We start from the raw sequence: 21,879 nt of genomic DNA, 5'->3' as shown, positions 1-21,879 counted from the left end.
GATGTATGCAGAACCGCAGGCACAGCCTCCTCAAAGAAAAGGCAGCAGCAACTTTGCACCGCAAGAGTCTCAATTCTGCAACCTGCAAACTCAGCAAAGAGTCGCTATTTTAAAGCAAACTCCAGCGGCCCCTTCCCACCACTGAGCGTCACTACCACTTCCTGAGAGGCAGAGCGGGGGAGCGCGAGCTGCAGCGAACTCAGTGAGAATGTGTGTTGCGGACACAGTGCCGCTGCCACCATCCTTGAACTGCGCCAGGCTGTCCCCCCTCTCGTTAAGCAGCAGCAACGCTCAGCGTTGGGAAGCCAGGAGCACAAGGCTGCCTTGTCTGCAACACCCCAGCAACAGCTGCCGGCTGGTATATATATTTTGCCTGCAGCCAGGCGGTTGCCAGGGTGGTTCATGACAATTGCAAATTAGAAATAAAAGCAATACTGTCTTTTTTTTATAAAAAAGATCAACTCCCATTGTAATAAACACCAACAATCAAACCAGCAGTTTTCCCCAGCCACTCTGGGTGGCTCCCAACAGAATATTAAAAACATGATAAAAAATCAAACATTAAAAACTTCCCTAAACAGGGTTCCCTTCCAATGTCTTCTAAAAGTCAGATACTGTAGTTGTTTATTTCCTTGACATCTGGCAGGAGGGCGTTCCACAGGGCGGGCGCCACTACTGAGAAGGCCCTCTGCCTGGTTCCCTGTAACCTTGCTTCTTGGCGGCTGTCCCAGTCACCAGTCTGGTATACAGGACCAACACTTTGAATTGTGCTTGGAAACGTACTGGGAGCCAATGTAGATCTTTCAAGATCAGTGTTATGTGGTCTCGGCGGCCGCTCCCAGTCACCAGTCTAGCTGCCGCATTCTGGATTAGTTGTAGTTTCCGGGTCACCTTCAAAGGTAGCCCCACGTAGAGTGCATTGCAGTAGTCCACGCAGGAGATAACCAGAGCATGCACCACTCTGGTGAGACAGTCCGCGGGCGGGTAGGGTCTCAGCCTGCGTACCAGATGGAGCTGGTAGACCGCTGCCCTGGACACAGAATTGACCTGCACCTCCATGGACGGCTTTGAGTTCAAAATGACTCCCAGGCTGCGCACCTGGTCCTTCAGGGGCACAGTTACCCCATTCAGGACCAGGGAGTCCTCCATAGCTGCCAAGTTCTCCCTTTTTTAAAGGGAAATTCCCTTATGCTGAATAGGCTTCCTCACGAGAAAAGGGAAAACTTGGCAGCTATGGAGTCCTCCACATCCACCTGCTCCCTGTCCTCCAAATCCTGTCTTGTCAGGATTCAACCTCAATCTGGGGTTGAAACAGCAGCAAAGTGGACTCTAGGCAAGCATTCTTAGAGGGCAGGTCCCACGAATGGGATGCCACTGCCGAAAAGGCCCTCTCCCCAGTCACCACCTTTTTCTCCACCCCAGATTTTACTAGAGCTTAGAGAGTTCATTTTCAAAAGGAACGAATGTCAGTTCACAGTTCACATTCATCTCTTTGCTAAATGATAATAATAATAATAATTGCAAAATTCGGAGATGTGTGAATAATAATAATAATAATTTATTTATACCCCACCCATCTGGCTGGGTTTTCCCCGCCACTCCGGGCGGCTTCCAACAGAAAATAAAACACAGTAATCTATTAAACATTAAAAGCCTCCCTGAACAGGGCTGCCTTCAGATGTCTTCTAAAAGTCTGGTAGTTGTTTTCCTCTTTGACTTCTGTTGGGAGGGCGTTCCACAGGGCAGGCGCCACCACCGAGAAAGCCCTGCAACTTGGCTTCTCGCAACGAGGGAACCGCTAGAAGGCCCTCAGTGCTGGACCTCAGTGTCCGGGCAGAATGATGGAGGTGGAGACGCTCCAAGGCCATTTAGGGCTTTAAAGGTCAGCACCAACACTTTGAATTGTGCTCAGAAACATACTGGTGGGTCTAGTTCACTGGTCTTCAACTGGTGGGTGAGGGCCCGCCAGTGAGTTGAAATCTGATCCAAGATGGGGCACAGCAGCAGCACGACCACCAAGCAAAATATAGGGAGAAAGATTAAGAAATGGGCCCCCAAATCCACCTTTGGGTTAAAAGTGGGACTTGGTTCTGAAAAGGTTGAAGATATACTTCCCATTCCATTCAAGTTCATCTGAATTATCCTCAGCCTTCCCCCCCCTTGGGATTTGGAATGTCCCAAGCTGCTGAGCTGATAAAAATACACTTCAGAAGATGAAGAAAACCTCAAAACGCACACAGTGGAATGTGCGAGGTTTAATTTATTTCCCCCAACCATTGTGATCTTTAAGGTTCAAGGCCCAAAGAGTCTAACGGGTCAGAAACAACACGTAAGAAAATGAAGATGAATGAGGAATTGTTTGACAATCTGCCCTAAAATGAACTTAATAAACATTTGGTTCATGTGGCAACCACGGGGAATACTTTCAAGTATAGTTCAGAGATTTTAGGAGTAAGTGAGCATCATGGAACTGAACTAGTTCATTGGGCAAAGTTTCAGTTTCTCCTCTTTTTTTGAATCTTGAGTTCCATTCTCCCCATTTCTGAATTTATTTTTTAAAAGGCACTCGTGAAAATTCACTAGGCTTTTACTGCACATTTCTCATGTATATATTTTTGTGCACCATTTTGCACAACCTACCACGTTTTTGCAAATTGACTTCCTCCAAATATAGCACGGGTTTTTTTTTAATACGTTATTTTTATGCATACTTTACCCTGTATATGCATTTTTGCTCGCATTGCATGGCTGGAGAACTGCGTTGCAAAATTCGGAGATGTGTGAATTTCAAAGAATGGCTATTTCAGTCCACATATTCCCCCCCCCCCCCAAGGTGCAGAATGGGTATTTGTCTTTAAATGCAAACCAAGTGAAATCTATCCCTTGTTCCCATCTGGAGGTCTTGTGAGCTTCCGGATATTGCTGATTGACAACTCCCACCATACTGGACCATTTGTCATACTCGCTGGGTGTTAGGGAATGGTACGAAGACGAGGACTGGGCAACGCATTCTATGGCAGACCAGCTTCTCTCCGATGGAGAGCTGGATGGGGAAGAGTCATCCCCCTTGTCCGGAGAGAGAGAGAGAGAGAGAGAGAGAGAGAGAGAGAGAGAGAGAGAGAGAAGCTGAACAGCTTAGGGAGGGGTTAACCAGTTTCGAGATAGTGACAAGAGAACCGAAAGGGAGGGGGCAGCTAGTTGAGATGTCACTGGAGAGTGTGGAGGACCCCACCACCACCATCACGGACTCGGAGGTCCAAACATATCAGGAGTCAGAGGGAGGGAGGCACTTCCCGTTGGCACCCAAAATACTGCGGAAGTTGGAAGAAGGGGTTAGAGTATCCAACTGCCCTCCTTGCGAGAGCTGTGAATTTGTGTTCACAACATGATGCTGTAATAGAAGGATTATAAATACATCAACCGCTCGTTAATTGTTTTTTTTTACGGTAAAAAAAAAACCATTGGTTTTTCTGTATATACATCCTCTAACAGTATTTCTCTACCAGTTTTCCGTATTTTCCTACCCCCTCCCTCATACTCCCATATTGTTCACCCTACGTATTGTTTCCCCCAAATTTTCCCTCTTCTTCTTCTTCTTCTTCTTCTTCTTCTTCTTCTTCTTCTTCTTCTTCTTCTTCTTCTTCTTCTTCTTCTTCTTCTTCTTCTATAAAATTGTTATTGTTTACTCTAATCCTGCCAATGTGTCCAGTTCTTTATGTTGTCTCTTCATATATATTGTAAATGGCTCCCGTTCTCTTTTAAAGTCTTTGTTGTCCTTTTCATGTAGCTTATCTGTTAGTTTTGCCAGTTCTGCAGATTCCATAAATTTCCCCTGCCATTGTTCTTTCGTTGGCATTTTTTCCGTCTTCCAAGCTTGTGCTAATATAATTCTTGCCGCTGTTGTTGCATACATAAAAAAAATTCCAATTTCCCTTTTTTAAATCTTGATCTAAAATTCCTAGGAGGAATGCTTCTGGTTTTTTAACAAAAGTCTTTTTAAACATTTTTTCCCCAATTCATTATATATCATCTCCGCTTGTTAATTCTTACATGCGAAGTTACTGAAGGGAGGGGGGGATTCTCCATGCCTGACACTGGGGTTGATAAGAGTTGGAGCCCAATGGCATTCTGAGAGTCACAGGCTCCCCAAACCTATCGTAATGCCTCCGTTCCCCTCTGGCCATCATCAAAGCTTCTGCAACTGCTAGGCTGGTTTTTCTTCATCATCAGGTGCATCATAATCATTATGGATATAATAATATAATAATAATTTATTATTTATACCCCGCCCATCTGGCTGGGTTTCCCCAGCCACTCTGGGCGGCTTCCAACCGAATATTAAAAACAGTACAGCATCAAACATTAAAAACTTCCCTAAGCAGGGCCGCCTTCAGTTGTCTTCTAAAAGTAAAATAATTGCTTATTGCCTTGACATCTGCAGAGAGGGCATTCCACAGGGCGGGTGCCACTACCGAGAAGGCCCTCTGTCTGGTTCCCTGCAACCTCACCTCTCGCGATGAGGGAACCGCCAGAAGGCCCTCGGTGCTGGAACTCAGTGTCCGGGCTGAATGATGGGGGTGGAGACGCTTCTTCAGGTATACAGGACCGAGGCCATTTAGGGCTTTAAAGGTCAGTACCAACACTTTGAATTGTGCTTGGAAACGTACTGGGAGCCAATGGAGGTCTTTCAGGACTGGTTTTATGTGGTCCTGGTGGCCACTCCCAGTCACCAGTCTAGCTGCCGCATTCTGGATTAGTTGTAGTTTCCGGGTCACCTTCAAAGGTAGCCCCACGTAGAGCGCATTGCAGTAGTCCAAGCGGAAGATATGGAAAAGTGACAGGAAGTCACCCACAGCGCTGAAGTGACCCCTCCATTTGGAGAGAGAAGGGAAGGATAACATGTTTGCCTGCCCCCCCATTCTTTCCTCCCCTACTTTCAAGGAGCAGCGCTTTTTCCAGGGAGAGAGAGAAAAAAAGCCCATGGAAATTTGCCACAGCTGTACATCTTTTTAAAAAAAGGCATTTGTGCCTTGCAGTGAATTGCATCTACCATACCCATATGGATGGTTATTTTGAAGCTAATCTCCCAGTGATCTGGTACTCCAAAATGTGCAAGTCACTTCCCTTGATTGTGTACAGCTGCGGTCTGGCCTACACATGTAAGCGGGAGAAAACGATGTGGCAGAGCGGACCAGCAGATGAAATTCTAACCTGGTTGAAAATGCCTTTGGAGCAGGACACTAGCGCCGGTGGGGGGAGAAGGCTGGGCTGCAGGCCTTTCTTCTCTGCACTGTGAAAATGTGTCAAGCAGGACGGTGCACGAGAATGGACTCCCTGAGAAGAGCCAGTTGACCGCATGGATGTTGAGCTAAAAGCTGCGAAGAGGATTCCTGAAACTAGGGACATAGCTCAGAGAGACAGGCCAGCAAAGCAGGGTCAGAGGTGTCCAGAGACATGGAATCTGTCAGACCAGGAGTGGCAGATTCACTGCTCCAGATTTACTGTGGTCTAAACCACAGAGCCTAGGGTTTGCCGATCGGAAGGTCGGCGGTTCGAATCCCTGCGACGGGGTGAGCTCCCGTTGCTTAGTCCCTGCTCCTGCCAACCTAGCAGTTCGAAAGCACGTCAAAGTGCAAGTAGATAAATAGGGACCGCTCCGGCGGGAAGGTAAACGGCGTTTCCTTGTGCTGCTCTGGTTCGCCAGAAGCGGCTTAGTCATGCTGGCCACATGACCCGGAAGCTGTACGCTGGCTCCCTCGGCCAGTAAAGCGAGATGAGCGCCGCAACCCCAGAGTCGCCCGCGACTGGACCTAACAGCAAGGGGTCCCTTTACCTTTAAAATGTTTCTTTAAAAAGCTACACGCTTCCCAGTGGAGCCAGACTTCGTTGGGCACCAATATTTTCCCCACCGACAGACCCACTCCCCTTCAAATGATAAGCACCAGTTAAGCACAGAGGCTCCCAAAATATCCTGGCCTCATAGCCCAGTGTATGGTTTCTCTGGAATAGACATGGGGAACCAGTGCCCCCCCCCGAGATACTACTGCACTACAAATCCCATCTTCCTAGTCTATTGGCCACACTGTCTGGAGATGGTGGGACTTAGAGTTGGAGCCGTAAGGCCATGGGTAGAGAAGAAAGGAACTGTCACTTTTGGTTTATCTTCGTTTCTCATTTCTTCCCAGTTCAATCCTGTACACTTCCACTTCAGCTTTTTTTTTTAAAACAGATTTGCAAAGTCCTCATGAAAATTCATCAGCCTTTTAGTGTGAATTTCTCCCAATACGCATTTTTTTTCTTTGCAAAGGAATTTTACTAATATATGCATTTCTGTGCACAAATTAGCATACGAGTTACTTGTCTAGGGGTCTGCAATGCAAAATCAAGAGAAGTGCAAGTTTCAAAGAATGGCTATGTTATTTCAGAAGGTGCAAAATTCACCTGTCAATGTGAACTGAATTGAGATTGTCACCTGTCCCTGCTTAAGAATGAATGAGCCCTGCCTGGTCAAATATCAGAAGCCAACTCATTATCATTATCATTTATTAAATTTATATACTGCCTTGATCTGAAAATCACAGGGCAGATTACAGAAGAAGAAGAAGAAGAAGAAGAAGAAGAAGAAGAAGAAGAAGAAGAAGAAGAAGAAGAAGAAGAAGAGGAGGAGGAGGAGGAGGAGGAGGAGGAGGAGGAGGAGGAGGAGGAGGAGGAGGAGGAGGAGGAGGAGGAGGAGGAGGAGACACAAAAGCAAACATTTTCACCATCACTCCATCCTTTTACAAGGTCCTGTGTGGTGGGACATGTTTGGACACTGATGGACTGTAGAGAACTGTAGAGTTGGAAGGGACCCTCCAGAAGCCATCTACTCCAACCCCCTGCAATGCAGGAATCTCAGCTAAAGCATCCTTGGCTGATGCCCCTCCTGGATGATTCTGTGATATCACACCTTCATTGCCAGCAGTGTTTTCTACACTCGCAATTGCCTGTGATGATGACTTTCTGTTTCAGTTTGAAAATGGCAACCAAAACATTTCGCAAAGAGGAAGTGTGAAACAGGTTAGGCTCCCCTTTAAATAGGCAGGGAATCAAATTCCTCCCATCCTGACATTTTGCTTTCTCTCGGAGTCTTGGCGCTACAACAGAGTCCGCACGCCCTCCCACTTTGCACCTGAGGAACGGATGTGCTCTCGCTGATACCATCGCATTGCTGCCGGCTTCCCCTCTCCTGAAAAGGAACCCAGACTCGCGAAAGGCTTTGGTTTGTTCATTTTGCTTTGTTTTTCTGAATGGCAGCGGAGAACAAAAAAACATATTTACAAGCTACTCCCCCGGCTGATGCAGGCTTTCGGCACACAGAGGGTCACAATGTGCAGAGCAAATAAAAATATTTTGCTGAAGCGAAAAATGAGGAAGCACATAGGGGGGGCTGGGGGGTGGGAGATTAGCGTTATTCTATAAGCAAACGGAGAGCAATTCCAATGGCAGAGCAGAATCTCTTGCCGCAGCTCACCCCAGGGGTCAGGAAACCTACAAGCCGTGAAACGGTGCTGGAGGGGGTGCAATAAAAAGGTTGCCAAGTTTAATAGCTGGGCAGTGGAAATATGCCGAGAGAGGTACAGCCTTGACCCTCAACTCAACTACCAACCTAATTACTTCCAGCCTGGCAAGCTGGCAGGGAAAGGAGCAGTGACGAACGGTGCCGTTTGGCTGCCCTGGGCAGCGCCCCCTGGGGGCGGGGCATCACTCTGCAGCATGCATGCATCCTGACACATGCGTCGTGATGTCACAGCGCATGGCGCGCACCAGAATGAGCCAGGACGGACTGCACATGTCCGCACATGCGCAGTCCGTCCGGGTTGGCGCTGCTGCTCTGCTTGGCCGGTGCACTCGGCCGGTGGTGGCGCCTGGCTGGCGGCAGTGGCGGCAGCGCTTGGCCGGCAGCGGTGGCAGTGGCAGTGCTTAGCTGGTGGTGACAGCGCTTGGCCCGTGGCGGCAGCGCTTGGCCTCCAGCGGCGCCGGTGCTCGGCTGGCGGCGGCTCAGACAGAGGAGGCGAGGGGCAGGCCAGGGGCTGGGGGCACTGCCCCCGTGCGCTTCCCCCGCTAGACTGGAGCTAGGGGCAGCCCGCCCCCTACGCCCCTCCCTTGCTACGTGCCTGGAAAGGAGTCCTGTTGCGCCAGAAGCGGTTGAGTCCTGCTGGCCACATGACCCGGAAAGCTGTCTGCGGACAAACGCTGGCTCTCTCGGCCTGAAAGTGAGATGAGCGCCACAACCCCATAGTTGCGTTTGACTGGACTTCACCGTCCAGGGGTCCTTTGCCTTACATTTTACCCAGAACTGGACATAATGGGTTGTGTCCAAGGTTTGCTTTGCTCAGAGCAGACACGTTGAATTTAAAGGACATGGCTTACTTGAGCCTGTTAATTTCAATGGTCCCACTTTGAGTAGAGGTTGGGGCTTTAGATGCAGCCTGGCCAGCCCTGTTAGGGCCACATAGCCAGATTATTAAGGAGAATACCACCACCTTAAGGGGTCCTTTACGTTTCCTTTTTTTAAACCTACATATTCATTCGCAAGAACAAAAGAAGACCTCTACTGGATCAAGCCATTAGCCCATCTAGTCCAGCATCCTGTTCTCACAGAAGCCGACCAGATGCCCGTGGGAAACCAGGCATTTCAACAGGGACAAATGGAAGGTTCTATACTTAGGCAGGAATAGCCAGCTGCACAAATATAAGATGGGGGAATCCTTGGTTTGCCAGTATTACATGTGAAAAGGATCTAGCGGTCTTAGTACACCACAAGCTTAACATGACTGGCCCTATCTATTAACATCAATGGGGACACTCTGAGTAGGACTAGCATTGGATCTGAGCCCAGGTCCGTCTGCATTGTTATTTGCAAGGTTTAACCTTACCAAGCATCCTTTCGTGCCAGGAGCCCTGCTGGAAATCCATCTACTCTTCGATTTTATTTATTTAAAAGCATTTATAAACCAATTAATATTTCAAAAATCTCCAAGCCGTGCAGAGCCTAAAATCAACAACAACAACAACAACAACAACAACAACAACAACCTCCAAAGAATGCATCGTTAAAACAAAACCACAAGCTAAAAACAATCAAGCAGCAGTATAAGAATACTTTCAAGCACATAAAACATAAATTCAGACTTAAATCGCGTAAGAAGGGGTCCAGACTTATGGGCCTGCTGAAATAATGGCTTTGTACATGGCAGAGGGAAGGGCATTCCATAGAACAGGAGAAATGTTCTCCGTATTCTGCAGGGTGCGGTGCCACGAGTAGAACTTCCCCAGATAGAATAATAGAGACAGAATTATAGTTGGAAGTGACCCAAGGGTCATCTAGTCCACCCCCTGCAAAGCAGGAATCTTTCACCCAACGTGGGGCTTGAACCCACGGCCCTGAGATGAAGAGTCTCATGCTCTACCGACTGATGATCTATGTCAGGGATCAGCAAACTTTTTCAGCAGGGGGCCAGTCCACTGTCCTTCAGACCTTGTGGGGGGCCAGACTATATTTTTTGGGGGGGATGATGCAAGAGCACCACGAGCCCCGGTGGCTGCTTACCTGTGTCTTGCGAGCGGCAGGGGCTGGTGAGCTGCTTACCTGTGTCTTGCGAGCGGCAGGGGCTGGTGGCAGCGGCGCCGGAGGGACAATGAGCGGCGTGCAAAAGGGCTCCAGAGAGGGGCTGCTTAAAATGGCGGCCGCTTGAGCGCTGCTGCTGCTGGCACCAACAAAGCCCAGCCCCCTTCCTCCTCTAGGCAGGGCGGGGAGAAGCCAGGAGGAGGGAGGGAGGAGGCACCACTGCCATGTGATAGACAGGGAGGAAGACGGAAAGAATGCATGCACGCTGGCGATCTACGCGGCAATTCTCGGACCATCCATGGGCCAGATCCAGAAGGCTATTGGGCCTGATCCAGCCTGTGGCTCTTAGTTTGCCAACCCATGATCTATGTGATCTTACAGGTCAATACAGGGGCAGACAGTCTTCCAATTAACCTGGTCCCAAGTTTTTCGGGGCCTTTCAAAGGCAGCCCTAGAGAGGACGCGTTACAGTGGGTTACTACTTCTAGCCTTTATGGTGATAAGTTAAAACAGTAAAATCACAAAATCCTACAAAGTCATTCAAATACGTTGATAATTCAAACGCACGCACAATATATAAAAGTCTAGATAGCCACCAACGAATAAATCAGGCAACTTTAGATTTAGCTCTTGGTTAAGTACCCCAACATCTTGGTAGTTTCAGGAGCCGGGTGCAACAAAGACAGGTGTTTATATTTACAGGTAGGTAGCCATGTTGGTCTGAGTCGAAGCTTCTTCAGATACCATCTGAAGAAGTGTGCATGCACACGAAAGCTCATACCAAAATATAAACTTAGTTGGTCTTTAAGGTGCTAGTGAAGGAATTTTTTTATTAGGTGTTTATATTGTTGGAAATAATAGGAATATGTTAGAATTATTCAGAAGAACAGTATTTACCACAAGTAAACTAGTCCCAAGCTGTTAAGGGCCGGATATACTAATAATAGTAGCACCTTGAACTTGTTCCAGTAGCAAATATGCAACCCGTGTTAAAGATATAAGTTTAATCTGCATAAAAAGCAATGTTTGCATGCATTGCATTTTAAATGTTATGCAGAGAGGATTGTGTTAAGCAGGAGGTTCATCTGCAGCAAAAGTGGCAAGGAAAGGCTGGATGTTTCTTGATGACAGGTTAATTGATGACTCATCGCCATAAACCCAAGCAGAGATCTCTCACCACAGGAAAACGAAACCTGAGAAGTCAGCGTCTAAGTCAGAAGATGTTCAGCTCCAGGATGATGAACAAGCAAGTTACATAGGACCAGAGAGTGGAAAGTTTATTGAACAGAATTAAGGACTAAAAATAAGACCAGGCCCCATTGTTTGCTGTTTATGAGCAATGGGTTACTTTGTATCTTTGTTAAGGTTTTATTTGTAACTATTTTAAGACTGTTTCCAGCATCGAAGCTCAGTTTTGTGGTGAACAGCAAATTCATTTCTACCCGATACGTACTAGTTCCAGATCAGGGACTCTGTTTGCAGCAATTCTAATAAGTCTTTCAAACCCTCCAGCAGTTCCCAAACTATTAATCCATTTAGGCCAGTGTAGTCTGCTCTGACTGGCAGCAGCTCTCCAGGGTCTCTGACACTGAAGAGTCTTTCTTGTCATACTCTACCTGCAATCTTTTAAACTGGAGATGCGGCTACCTCTGAAGACAATTCAGAAACTCAGCAGCCAGGATTCTCACCGGGACAAGACAGTCTGAGCATATACCCATAGTTTAAAACTCCTGGTAGAGGACAAGAATCCCGAGACTAATGTAGCCAAATTCTGTGTGCCTGCAATCAATCGCAGGAAGCAAGTGGTATCCCATAATGATCAACCCCCTAAATGTTAACTACAGGGGGTACGCTAATAATTAATTTTAATTTTTATATTTAAATCCCTGTTATATTCGTACTGTCCTTTGTATTTTTGATATGTTTTATGATCTGTGATATTGTGCGTGTTGATGCTGGTCTGCAACCATATTCATAAATTCATTCATTCAAGACAGTCTGAGCATGTAACGCCAATCCTGGCTCCCAATTAGTTTCTGGACCAAATTCTAAGTCCTGGTTTTGACCTTGTAGCCTTAAATGGCTCAGGACTGCAATACCTCAAGGACTGTCTCTTCCCATATGAACCTACCCAGACCCTGAGATCATCTTCTGAGGCTCTTCTTCGTGTGCCTCCTCCTCGAGAGAGAGACCCGGAGGGTGGCAACACAAGAACAGGGCCTCCTCTGCAGTGGCTCCCCATCTGTGGAATGCTCCCCCCCAGGGAAGTTTGCCTGGCACTTTCATTGCTTATCTCTACTCACCAGGCAAAAACATTTCTCTTCAAACAGGCCTTGGACTGATTATTCTTTTAAATGTGTGTGTGTATATGTGTGTGTGTGGGGGTGTTTATTGTTTGGTTTTGTTCTCATTTTATTATGTATTTTGTGTTCTCATTCTGTATTATTACATTGTGAACCGCTCTGTGATCTTTGAGTGAAGGGTGGTATACAAATTTAATTAACAACAACAACAACAACAACAACAACTCTGGCATTAAAAATATTTCTAAGAGGAAGGCTGAGCAATAAGGAGCCCCATTTGTAAACTGATCAGGTTAACATTAACTGTCCATACATGTACATAAAGGCAAAGGCAAAGGTACCCCTGACCATTAGGTCCAGTCGCGGACGACTCTGGGGTTGTGGCGACATCTCGCTTTATTGGCCGAGGGAGCCGGCGTACAGCTTCCAGGTCATGTGGCCAGCATGACAAAGCCGCTTCTGGCAAACCAGAGCAGCGCACGAAAACGCCATTTACCTTCCCGCCAGAGCGATACCTATTTATCTTCTTGCACTTGGACGTGCAAGTTGTTTCGAACTGCTAGGTTGGCAGGAGCTGGGACCGAACAACTGGGAATGGCTGGAAAAACCGGGGGGTTTCCCGGGGAATACGGGAGACTTGGCAGCTATGTCCCTCTGTCGTTGCCACACTGCTAGTGTGGTGTAGTGGTTAAGAGTGGTAGACTTGTAATCTAGGGAACCGGGTTCGTGTCTCCGCTCCTCCACATGCAGCTGCTGAGTGACCTTAGGCTAATCACACTTCTTTGAAGTCTCTCAGCCCCACCCACCTCACAGAGTGTTTGTTGTGGGAGAGGAAGGGAAAAGAGAATGTTAGCCGCTTTGAGACTCCTTCGGGTAGTGATAAAGCGGAATATCAAATCCAAACTCTTCTTCTTCTTCCTTTCTAGCCTGCTATTTTTTTACCCCTCACTTCCTTTAATGTGCCGGGGCCCATCCAGGCCAACTCCAGCTGACTCAGGTGGTAGTGGGGTTCATAGGGTGGGGGAGCCATTTTCAGATTTGCCTCAAGTGGCAAAAGGTCTTGGGCTGGCCCTGCTTGGGCTAGAGACATGATGGCATTCACAGACCTACATTCCGAGATTTCACTTCCTGGGACCCTGAGGAATGCACTGAGCTCTTATATGCAACTCGAGCAACCCAGATTAACAAAGCTTTTAACAAGGCATTCCCTGAAAGGCAAAGAGAGAGAGAGAGAGAGGGATTTCTCGGTCATCAGATAAATGACCGGGAAACTGTTCCTATGGGAGTATCACCTGCAGAGTCATAGTCTCACTTGGCCCACGAGAAGGGTTGAATGGGTTGGGGCAATAATTCCCCCCACCCATTAAGTTGCGCCATTCATTTTGACAAGCTGGAACGTGTGCAGAGGGGAGCGACCCAGATGATCAAGGGTCATGGTGTCCCGTTGCGCCAGAAGTGGATTAGTCCTGCTGGCCACATGGCCCGGAAAGCAGTCTGTGGACAAACGCTGGCTCCCTTGCCCTGAAAGTGAGGTGAGCGCCGCAACGCGTCTGTCTATCTATCTATCTATCTATCTATCTATCTATCTATCTATCTATCTTCAAATATATAAAAGGATGCCATATAGAGGAGGGAGAGATGTTGTTTTCTGCTGCTCCAGAGAAGCGGACACGGAGCAATGGATTGAAACTACAAGAAAGAAGATTCCACCTAAATATTAGGAAGAACTTCCTGACAGTAAGAGCTATTCGGCAGTGGAATTTGCTGCCAAGGAGTGTGGTGGAGTCTCCTTCTTTGGAGGTCTTTAAGCAGAGGCTTGACAGCCATCTGTCAAGAATGCTTTGATGGTGTTTCCTGCTTGGCAGGGGGTTGGACTGGATGGCCCTTGTGGTCTCTTCCAACTCTATGATTCTATGAACCCCATAGTTGCCTTGGACCAGGGGTTCTTTATCTTTACCAAGCTCAACCAGATGCCTGATAACACACCCTTCAACGTTCCTCAGATGAAAACAGGGGCATTTCTCACTCCCCGCTCCAACCCTCCTCGACTACCCATTGTTTCTGTGTCTGCAGAACCTTTCCTATCAGAAGATGCCACCACCATTTCAGCAACGGGACACAGCCCACAAGCCCTCCACCGCCCTGAGAAAACCCCTTAATCCCAATTTTATTTTGTTCTCTGGTGGTGGCAGACTCTCCTCCTCCTGGCCTGCTCTCCAACAGCTGCTAGGAGCTGCCCAGAGGAGGAGGCCAGCCATGGAGAGGACATAGAGAGGCAACGGGATGCTCCCTTGCAGCCACCACTGTTCTGGACAAAGCGCCGGCTTCCCCAAGCTCAGTGGGGGGAAATGGGACATTCTGTGACTGAATCAGAAGCTTAGATGGCTTTTGTAATTCTGGGACTATCCCTGGAAAATCGGGGTGCTTGTAATAAAGAGTCCACAAGCAGGAACAAACAGGAGAGGAGCAAGGCATGTCATCTAACCACTGAGCTATAGCCCTGAAATATACTCGGAGTCGAGAGTGAATTTCATGCTCTTTATTCAGCTCATAGTCATCAAGGAGGAGAAGAGAAGACGAATGGCTCTTTTCCCAAAACCATCTGCTTATATACATTATTTACACAATGGGCCTTGCGTGATTGGCTACTTCAGGGCTACACCTGTGGGCCAATTATATTGTGGATTGACTTCTGCCTGCAGCCTGATTGGCTGCTCCTACAGGCCAATCAGGTAGCAGATTCACTTCTGCCAGCCGCCTGATTGGCTGCTCCAGCAGGCCAATCAGGTTGCGGATTCACTTCCACCTGGAGTTGGATTGGGTAGCTCCCGCTGATTCTGAATCCTATTGTTCTAGGATTCAGCTCAGTACATAACAAGCCCCCTTCCATACCTAAACACAGGACACCACATTATAGCAATTCAGCCCATCGGTCGCTCTAGCTCAATATGGCCTGCTTGTTCATTTATTGCATCCACATCCCAGTTCTTTCTCCAAGGAGGTCAAGGTGCTTATGGGGGTCCTCCAGATCCTCATTTAATCCACACAACAACCCTGTGAGGTAGCTAAGCCAACAACCCCAAGGTCATCCAGTGAGCTTCATGCCCAAGTCAGAATTTGAACTCCGGTCTCCCAGGTCCCAGTCCGACACTCTGACCACAACACCACACTGTCTGCAGCCACACTGTAGGACCTTTCCAGGGCTTCAGGCAAGTGAGTTTGCCAGCCCGCCCCGGAGATGCCCAGTCTCCTGTTGCCTCTTTTCCAACTAAATATACTCAACACTTCCATTCTTTCCTTAAAGTCTCCAGGCCATTCAACATCTTTGACGCTCTCTGGACATGTTCTTGTTTGTCAGTATTCTTCTTAAACGTGCGGTGTCCGAGTACAGTATGATTAAAGGAGAAGAAACCACTGCTATTCCCCCTTTGCATTCTGAACGTTATACCTCTGCTGAAGTATAACTGGGCCAAAGTATTAACTGGACCAAAGCAAACAAGATGAATTTTAACAAGGAGAAATGTAAGGTACTACACTTGGGCAAAAAAAAATATGAAAGGCACAAATACAGGATGGGAGACACCTGGCTTGAGAACAGTACATGTGAAAAGGATCTAGGAGTCTTGGTAGACCACAAACTTGACATGAGTCAGCAGTGTGATGCAGCAGCTAAAGAAGCCAATGCAATTCTGGGCTGCATCAATAGGAGTATAGCATCTAGATCTAGGGAAGTAATAGTGCCACTGTATTCTGCTCTGGTCAGACCTCACCTGGAGTACTGTGTCCAGTTCTGGGCACCACAGTTCAAGAAGGATACTGACAAGCTGGAACGTGTCCAGAGGACGGCAACCAGAATGGTCAAAGGCCTGGAAACAATGCCTTATGAGGAACGGCTTAGGGAGCTGGGCTGGGTATGCTTAGCCTGGAGAAGAGAAGGTTAAGGGGTGATATGATAGCCATGTTCAAATATATGAAAGGATGTCATATAGAGGAGGGAGAAAGATTGTTTTCTGCTGCTCCAGAGAAGCGGACACGGAGCAATGGATTCAAACTTCCAGAAAGAAGATTCCACCTAAACATTAGGAAGAACTTCCTGACAATAAGAGCTGTTCGGCAGTGGAATTTGCTACCAAGGAGTGTGGTGGAGTCTCCTTCTTTGGAGGTCTTTAAGCAGAGGCTTGACAGGCATATGTCAAGAATGCTTTGATGGTGTTTCCTGCTTGGCAGGGGGTTGGACTGGATGGCCCTTGTGGTCTCTTCCAAATCTATGCTTCTATGATTCTACGATTCTTCTAAGTAGCCTAGAATCGCCTTAGTCTTTTCGCCTGCTGCATCACGCTGCTGTCTCGTATTTATTCTACTAAAACGCGAGATCCTTTTCTGCAGGTATCGCTGGGAAGTTGGGTGTCTCCCAGCCTATGTTTGCCCAGCTAATTCTTCCTACTTTCATGCAGGAATTCACATCCCTCTTTGCCCAATTCCCATTCTGTTGCTTTTGACTTCTCCACCCTGTCAAGGTTATCTCGTCCCACTCCAGGCAGGAAATAGTTTTTGAAAGTGAAAACAAAGCGCAAACTCAAGCCGACATGTCGAAGTCTGGGGTTCTAACCCGGGTGCTGCTCCCTGCTGGGGCCATTTCCTACAAACAGGGATCGACAACAATGTGGAGAGGTTTCTAAGAAAGTAGAAACGGCACAGTCTATCCGAACAGCTGCAGGAATCTGCCTCCTCATTCTGCTGCATCTCTATAAACCAGATCTAAGCTCATAAAAGTGAGGTATGTTAAATGCCTTCGCGAGTGGCTGCCCATATCTGAAGAATGTCCTTATCTCTTGAAACTTGAGTAAAAAAGAAATTCCAAAAAGGCAGTATGGACCAAAAAAAAAAAAAAAAGCCTGTTAGCAGCCAGAGTAAGCAGGCAAAAGAGAAGCTTTATATATTTTAGAAGATATGGATTAGTTGGTTTCATGTTTATTTATTTTTTTTAAAAAATGGAAGACTATGGTTATTCTGCCCAGAGAGCATTTGGGGTTCAGTGCCCCTCACCCAACCCCGAGCCCAGAGCTCAGAGTGAATGAAAAGATGGAACAAATAATGTATAGATTGGAATGGTCTTTGCAGCCTCAATTTCTGCAACGGAGACAAATGGATGGAGCCATCTCAGCCCAACGGAGGATGCAATTCTCCCAAGGTCAAAAGGTGAACCGGTGGCAGAGAGCCCAGGCCTCATAACTAAGCAAGGGCCGGGGCCGGGTCGCCAGCGATTTCTGCAATAAGTGCCTTAATGATTAAAGATAACCTTTGTTTTTTTCCAAGCTGACACAGCTGTGACTCGGCGATATCTGGTTTTCATAACGCTCCCCCTCTCCCAGACAGAGCGAAAGTTTGGCAGAGGGGGATGGAGAAATCAGGCTTGTCCAACCACGGGGAGAGGGAAAGGAGGGGTGCGATGGCAGGTTCTGTGGACTCTGGGCAAATGCCAAGGCTTGATGGACACAGAAGGGACATGAAACACACAGAGAGCCCCCCCCCCCCCGGCAACCAGAAGGGCCCAATCGAAACCATCACTGGTGGTCTCTTTGGATCATTGCTCCGCCAACATTAATGAGGATGTGTTTGCTACCAAACGAGGGAGGAGCTGGAGGTGGCAAAGGTGGGAGTGGGGGGGAGAAACACTCTGCACATGCTTAGAGGTGCCTGCCGCACCTGCTACCCACATTTCAGAGACTTCCACCGACACAATCTACCTGCCCCAGATCCAAGAGATTCAGGGTCATGGGAAGGCAGAGATGAAGCAACAATGCAAGGCCGCGTTTTATGGGTGCGTGTAAAAGATCAGTTCGGTGATAGCGAGCAGAGATTTGCACACGTTGAAGAGAATTATCCAGTGGCAAAAACCCAACCGTGGGCGGGGAGCTGAGAAAGAGGCAGAAGACTCTTGCCCATATTCAAATGGGCTCTTTACTTATTCCATGCTCGCCTGCCCCCTGGGCATGCACAAAGTGTTTCCCTGCACCACCAGAGCACCTATGCACACAAAAGAATCAGGGCTTAACGGGAGCCAAGCAACGGTCCTTAGCATCTCGCCGCCACCGGAGAAGTGAAGCAACCAGCTAGCAGGTGGGGGCAGCCTCTGGGCATACACAGAGTGGCACTCCTGCACCAGAGGACGCCCAAACCGATACCGTTTGGGGACGGGCAACACACAGAGAGAGGGGATTCCAGCCAAGGATGGGGAAGCTCATTCATTCCCCCCCCCCAAGTACAAGAGCCGTTAGTTTGCATCAGCAGGGCACACAATGAGGACTAGCTGCATGCCATGTGTGTTGGGCCAGCCCAAGACATTTTGGCACCGGAGGCAAAGCGCAAAATGATGCCCCCTCCCTGCCAGGGAAGAAGGGGTGAGTGAAGATCTACATCAGCAACAGGGGGGGGGGTAAAGACCTACATCTGCTGCCTGGGCCACTCTTGGGGGGGGGGAGTGTAGGGAGAAAAGCAATATTGCCAGAGTACAGTAATTCCCAAGTACAGGGGGCTTAATCCCACCACAGCTTTTGTCCCGAAGATGCGCGTGCCGACGAGGGTGCCCCTGAACATGCGCAGAGCGCATTCTCCCTGTTTCGCCACTGAGTGTCTACAGCCAGAAGGTACATATAGAAGGCAGGGCTCCAAGTCCAGGGCTAGACCCTTCCCTACACCTCAGCCGCCACAGGGGGCAGGGAAACCTCAGACAGATCCATCGCCCGAACGCTTCCACCTGACCCGTAAAGGGAGCCAGGCCACAAAGGTGCGGGGTGTTTGTGTGAGAGAGGAGGGGGGCGAGTAGTAGTTTCCCCCTGCACCACACAAATTGACTTCTTTGTAAATCCACACCCTCACTGCCTCCCCCTCCCCCTGCTAAAAATTCCATCAAGGACTTCTTAATAAAAAAGGATAGCTTTAAATATATGCCCTTCTCTCTCGGGTTCCACATTCTTGAGCATAATATCTACATTAATTCACAAAGCTCCCTGTGTTCCCTCTCCTTCTTCCCTCCAGCTACTAAAATTCCAAAGTACATAGGTGCGAGGGGTGGGGTGGGGTGGGGGGGCAAGGGAAATATGCAATTCTCCCCCCCCCCAAAATGCCACCCAGTATTTCTGCATCCTCTTATCATGTGTTGGAGAGACTGACTCCTTTTGTGCAAGCATACCTAATCCCAGTAAGATTGTTCGGGGCGGGCATTGGTGGGAGGGGGGGACACCCTAGCCATAATCTGTGGCTTGGAGCGGTGGGCCCCCACCCCAAAGAACCCGCAGATTGAGACAATAGAAGCACCCTTCTTGCCCACCCCAATCATTCTCTGCCGATTTAGTATTCCGGATTGGCTTTCGTTCCATCAGCTTCAAAGCACGCAAGGGAGGGTGGATTTCAAAGTCTAGTGCCCTTAGAGAAAAAAGCCCCCCCCCCTCAAAAGGAGATGAAAGCAGCTCCCCTTGCTCCTCTACCCCCAATTGTATAGCTGGCAGGAGGGGATGTGATGATCGCACACAAACACAGGTCCCGGCCAAAAACAGCAACACACCCCTATTCATTTCCACAGCCACCCCCTTGGTTTTGCAATTCGCATTTCGGGAGAGGTTCCCCCACCCCAGAATCTGATGTAAAAAAGAAAGAAATATAATAACAACAATATTCCCACCCACCCCCCACCCCGGCCGCCGCTTCTTCACCTGCTTGTTAAAAATCTATCCCCTCTCCTAGCTTGTAAGGGGGAGGATTGGGAAGCAATTCTTGGCCACCCCCTCCAACAAGACTGAGGTACCCTATGTGACCCTTTTCAAGGTGTTCAACACCCCCCCTCCAAACACACACACACACACACACACACACACACACACACAGCTATTGAAAAATAGCTGGTACCAAGAGGCTCAAAGGGAAAATCAGAGAAGTGCCCAGCAGTAAGGATGTAATATTATTTAAACATACCGGTATGTAAGTAATCTGGGGGGTGGGGGTGGGGAGGAAGAAGCTGCAGAGATTTTGGTGGACTGGTATTTTTTTTCTTTTTTAAAAAAAGAGTGTCTCCTTTAAAAAACACACACAGAGAGACAAAAAGGAAGAGCACACAGTCTTCCAAATCTGAAACCAACCGCACAAAGGTGCACAGGCAGGTGAAACTGACCGATCATAAAACACACCACTATTCCTATATGATTGCTTTGATGTATCTCTCTCTCTCTTTTAAAGTTTTCCCAATTTTGCTCTTCCCTCCCTTCCCCCCCCCACCACATTCCCCCATATTCAGAGCACCTACGAAGTTTTCCGACGTTAAAAAGAATAAATAGATTTTATTTGCTCGAGAGCAGGGGCGTTAGAAACAAACACCGGCCATCGCCGTTTAATAAAAAGCTGCTGAAAAATTTATAAATGCAAACAAAATGTGCCTTTTTCCTTACCTTGGGTTTGCCTCGCGTCTCCCACCGAGTCTGGAATCGTTGTCTCTCTCTCTTTTTTGCTGCAGTTCTTGCTAAAAACTCTCCAAGGCTCTCTTCTTAAGCCTATTGAGGGGAGGGAAATGGGGGGGGGCAAGGGATCCTCCTCCTCCTCTCTCCCCCCTTTTTTTACACCTGTCCCTGCCTTGCATTCAGTTCAACTGCCATCGTTGGCTACGAGGGGTCCGAATGACACAAAATATATACAGTAGCTAGCCGGGGACAGGGAGAAAGACATGGGGGTGGTGCTGGGGGAAAAAGACCCCCCCTTCTTCTCAGAAACTCTACACCAGCTGGGTCACAATGCAGTGCCGGGGGGGGTAGCACCTTTTGTGAAAATTCGGGGGGGGGCGTTGCTCAGAGAAGCAGCTGCTGGAAAAAGAGAGGATTTCAAGAAGAGATGGCTTGCTCTGTCACCTTTCCGAGTCTCTCAGCTGTTAGATTTTTCTCGTCTCCCGTTGGAAAATAAGAGGAGGGGGGGCAGCGGCAGGCAGGGCTTAGCTGCAAATAAGGTTGCAGGTGTGTACGGGGAGGGGGGGCGGATGTCTTGCTGCCGGTCCTCCAGGCTCTGCTTCTGTTCTTGGCTTGGGGGGGGGGAGAGAGAGAGCAAAGCGCCAACATTGACACTACAAGCGCTGGCTGGTGCTGCAGTTCGGAACGCTCAACAGCCTTTCCTAGCTGAGGCCGGCAGGAAAAACAGAGATGGATTCGCTTGGCAAAGGAACCGGATTCCGAAGCCTCTTTCCGAAGCAGCAGCGCCAGCCAAGGCGCGTCTGTCTACTCAGAAGTAGGGGGGGGGGGCGGAGGAGAGATTTGGTTCGGTTCACGTTTAAAGGAGAATCTGCCCAATTTGTGCTCTCTGAAACAACGAAACGGAGCTATCCTTTGGAATGCTCTCTCCGAATTTTGCAGTGCAATGCCATGTGTTGTTGTACATGGCGAGAACGGCGCACACAAAAATGCATTGCATTCGGGGGAAAGTGCTTTGCAAAAGTGTACGTGTCGGGGTGGGGAAACGGCATACAAAATTCGTGCGAAAAAATGTAATTTGATGGTGAATTTTGGATTGAATGGAGATGTAAAAGATTTGGATTATTATAAAAGATGTAGGAGGGAATGGCTAACAATAAGACCCACAAAGGCGGGGGGGGGGGAGTCCAGGAGATTCTTTGGGATCTGAATCTTGTTTTTATGCTGTATGTTGGATAAGTGATTGCAAAACTGTAATTTGAAATACCAATTTAAAAAATCCTCACGCAAACCCTGGTGGATTTTCTGTTGATGTGGAAATAAACTTAAGGGGGGGGGAATGAGAAATGAAAATGGGCAGATTTACCCGGGCCTGCTCTGAAGTAAGCTCCATTCAGTACAATGGGGCTTGCTCCCCGGGATGTGTGTACAGGGTTGCACCACCAGGAAGGTTTAATATGTGACATCCAGTTGCTCTCTCTTTCTCGTACACACACACACAAACAAGCACATGCACTTCCTT

General features: G+C 48.2%; 1 protein-coding gene across 1 annotated transcript in view; it reads right to left on the bottom strand.

The window, feature by feature from the left end:
• The window catches only part of SEMA6B (semaphorin 6B), a 189,749-nt gene extending 168,730 nt beyond the window's left edge, over positions 1 to 21,019 (bottom strand). The window contains exon 1 of the mRNA XM_060275375.2: positions 20,352 to 21,019. The gene's annotated coding sequence lies outside the window, so the exon portion shown is untranslated. The remainder of the gene's footprint in view (positions 1 to 20,351) is intronic.
• Positions 21,020 to 21,879: the final 860 nt, after the last annotated feature.

Source organism: Zootoca vivipara, chromosome 6, assembly GCF_965207765.1.
Source record: "Zootoca vivipara chromosome 6, rZooViv2.hap1.1, whole genome shotgun sequence".
NCBI lineage: Eukaryota > Metazoa > Chordata > Lepidosauria > Squamata > Lacertidae > Zootoca > Zootoca vivipara.
This window is presented reverse-complemented; position numbering and strand designations above follow the sequence as displayed.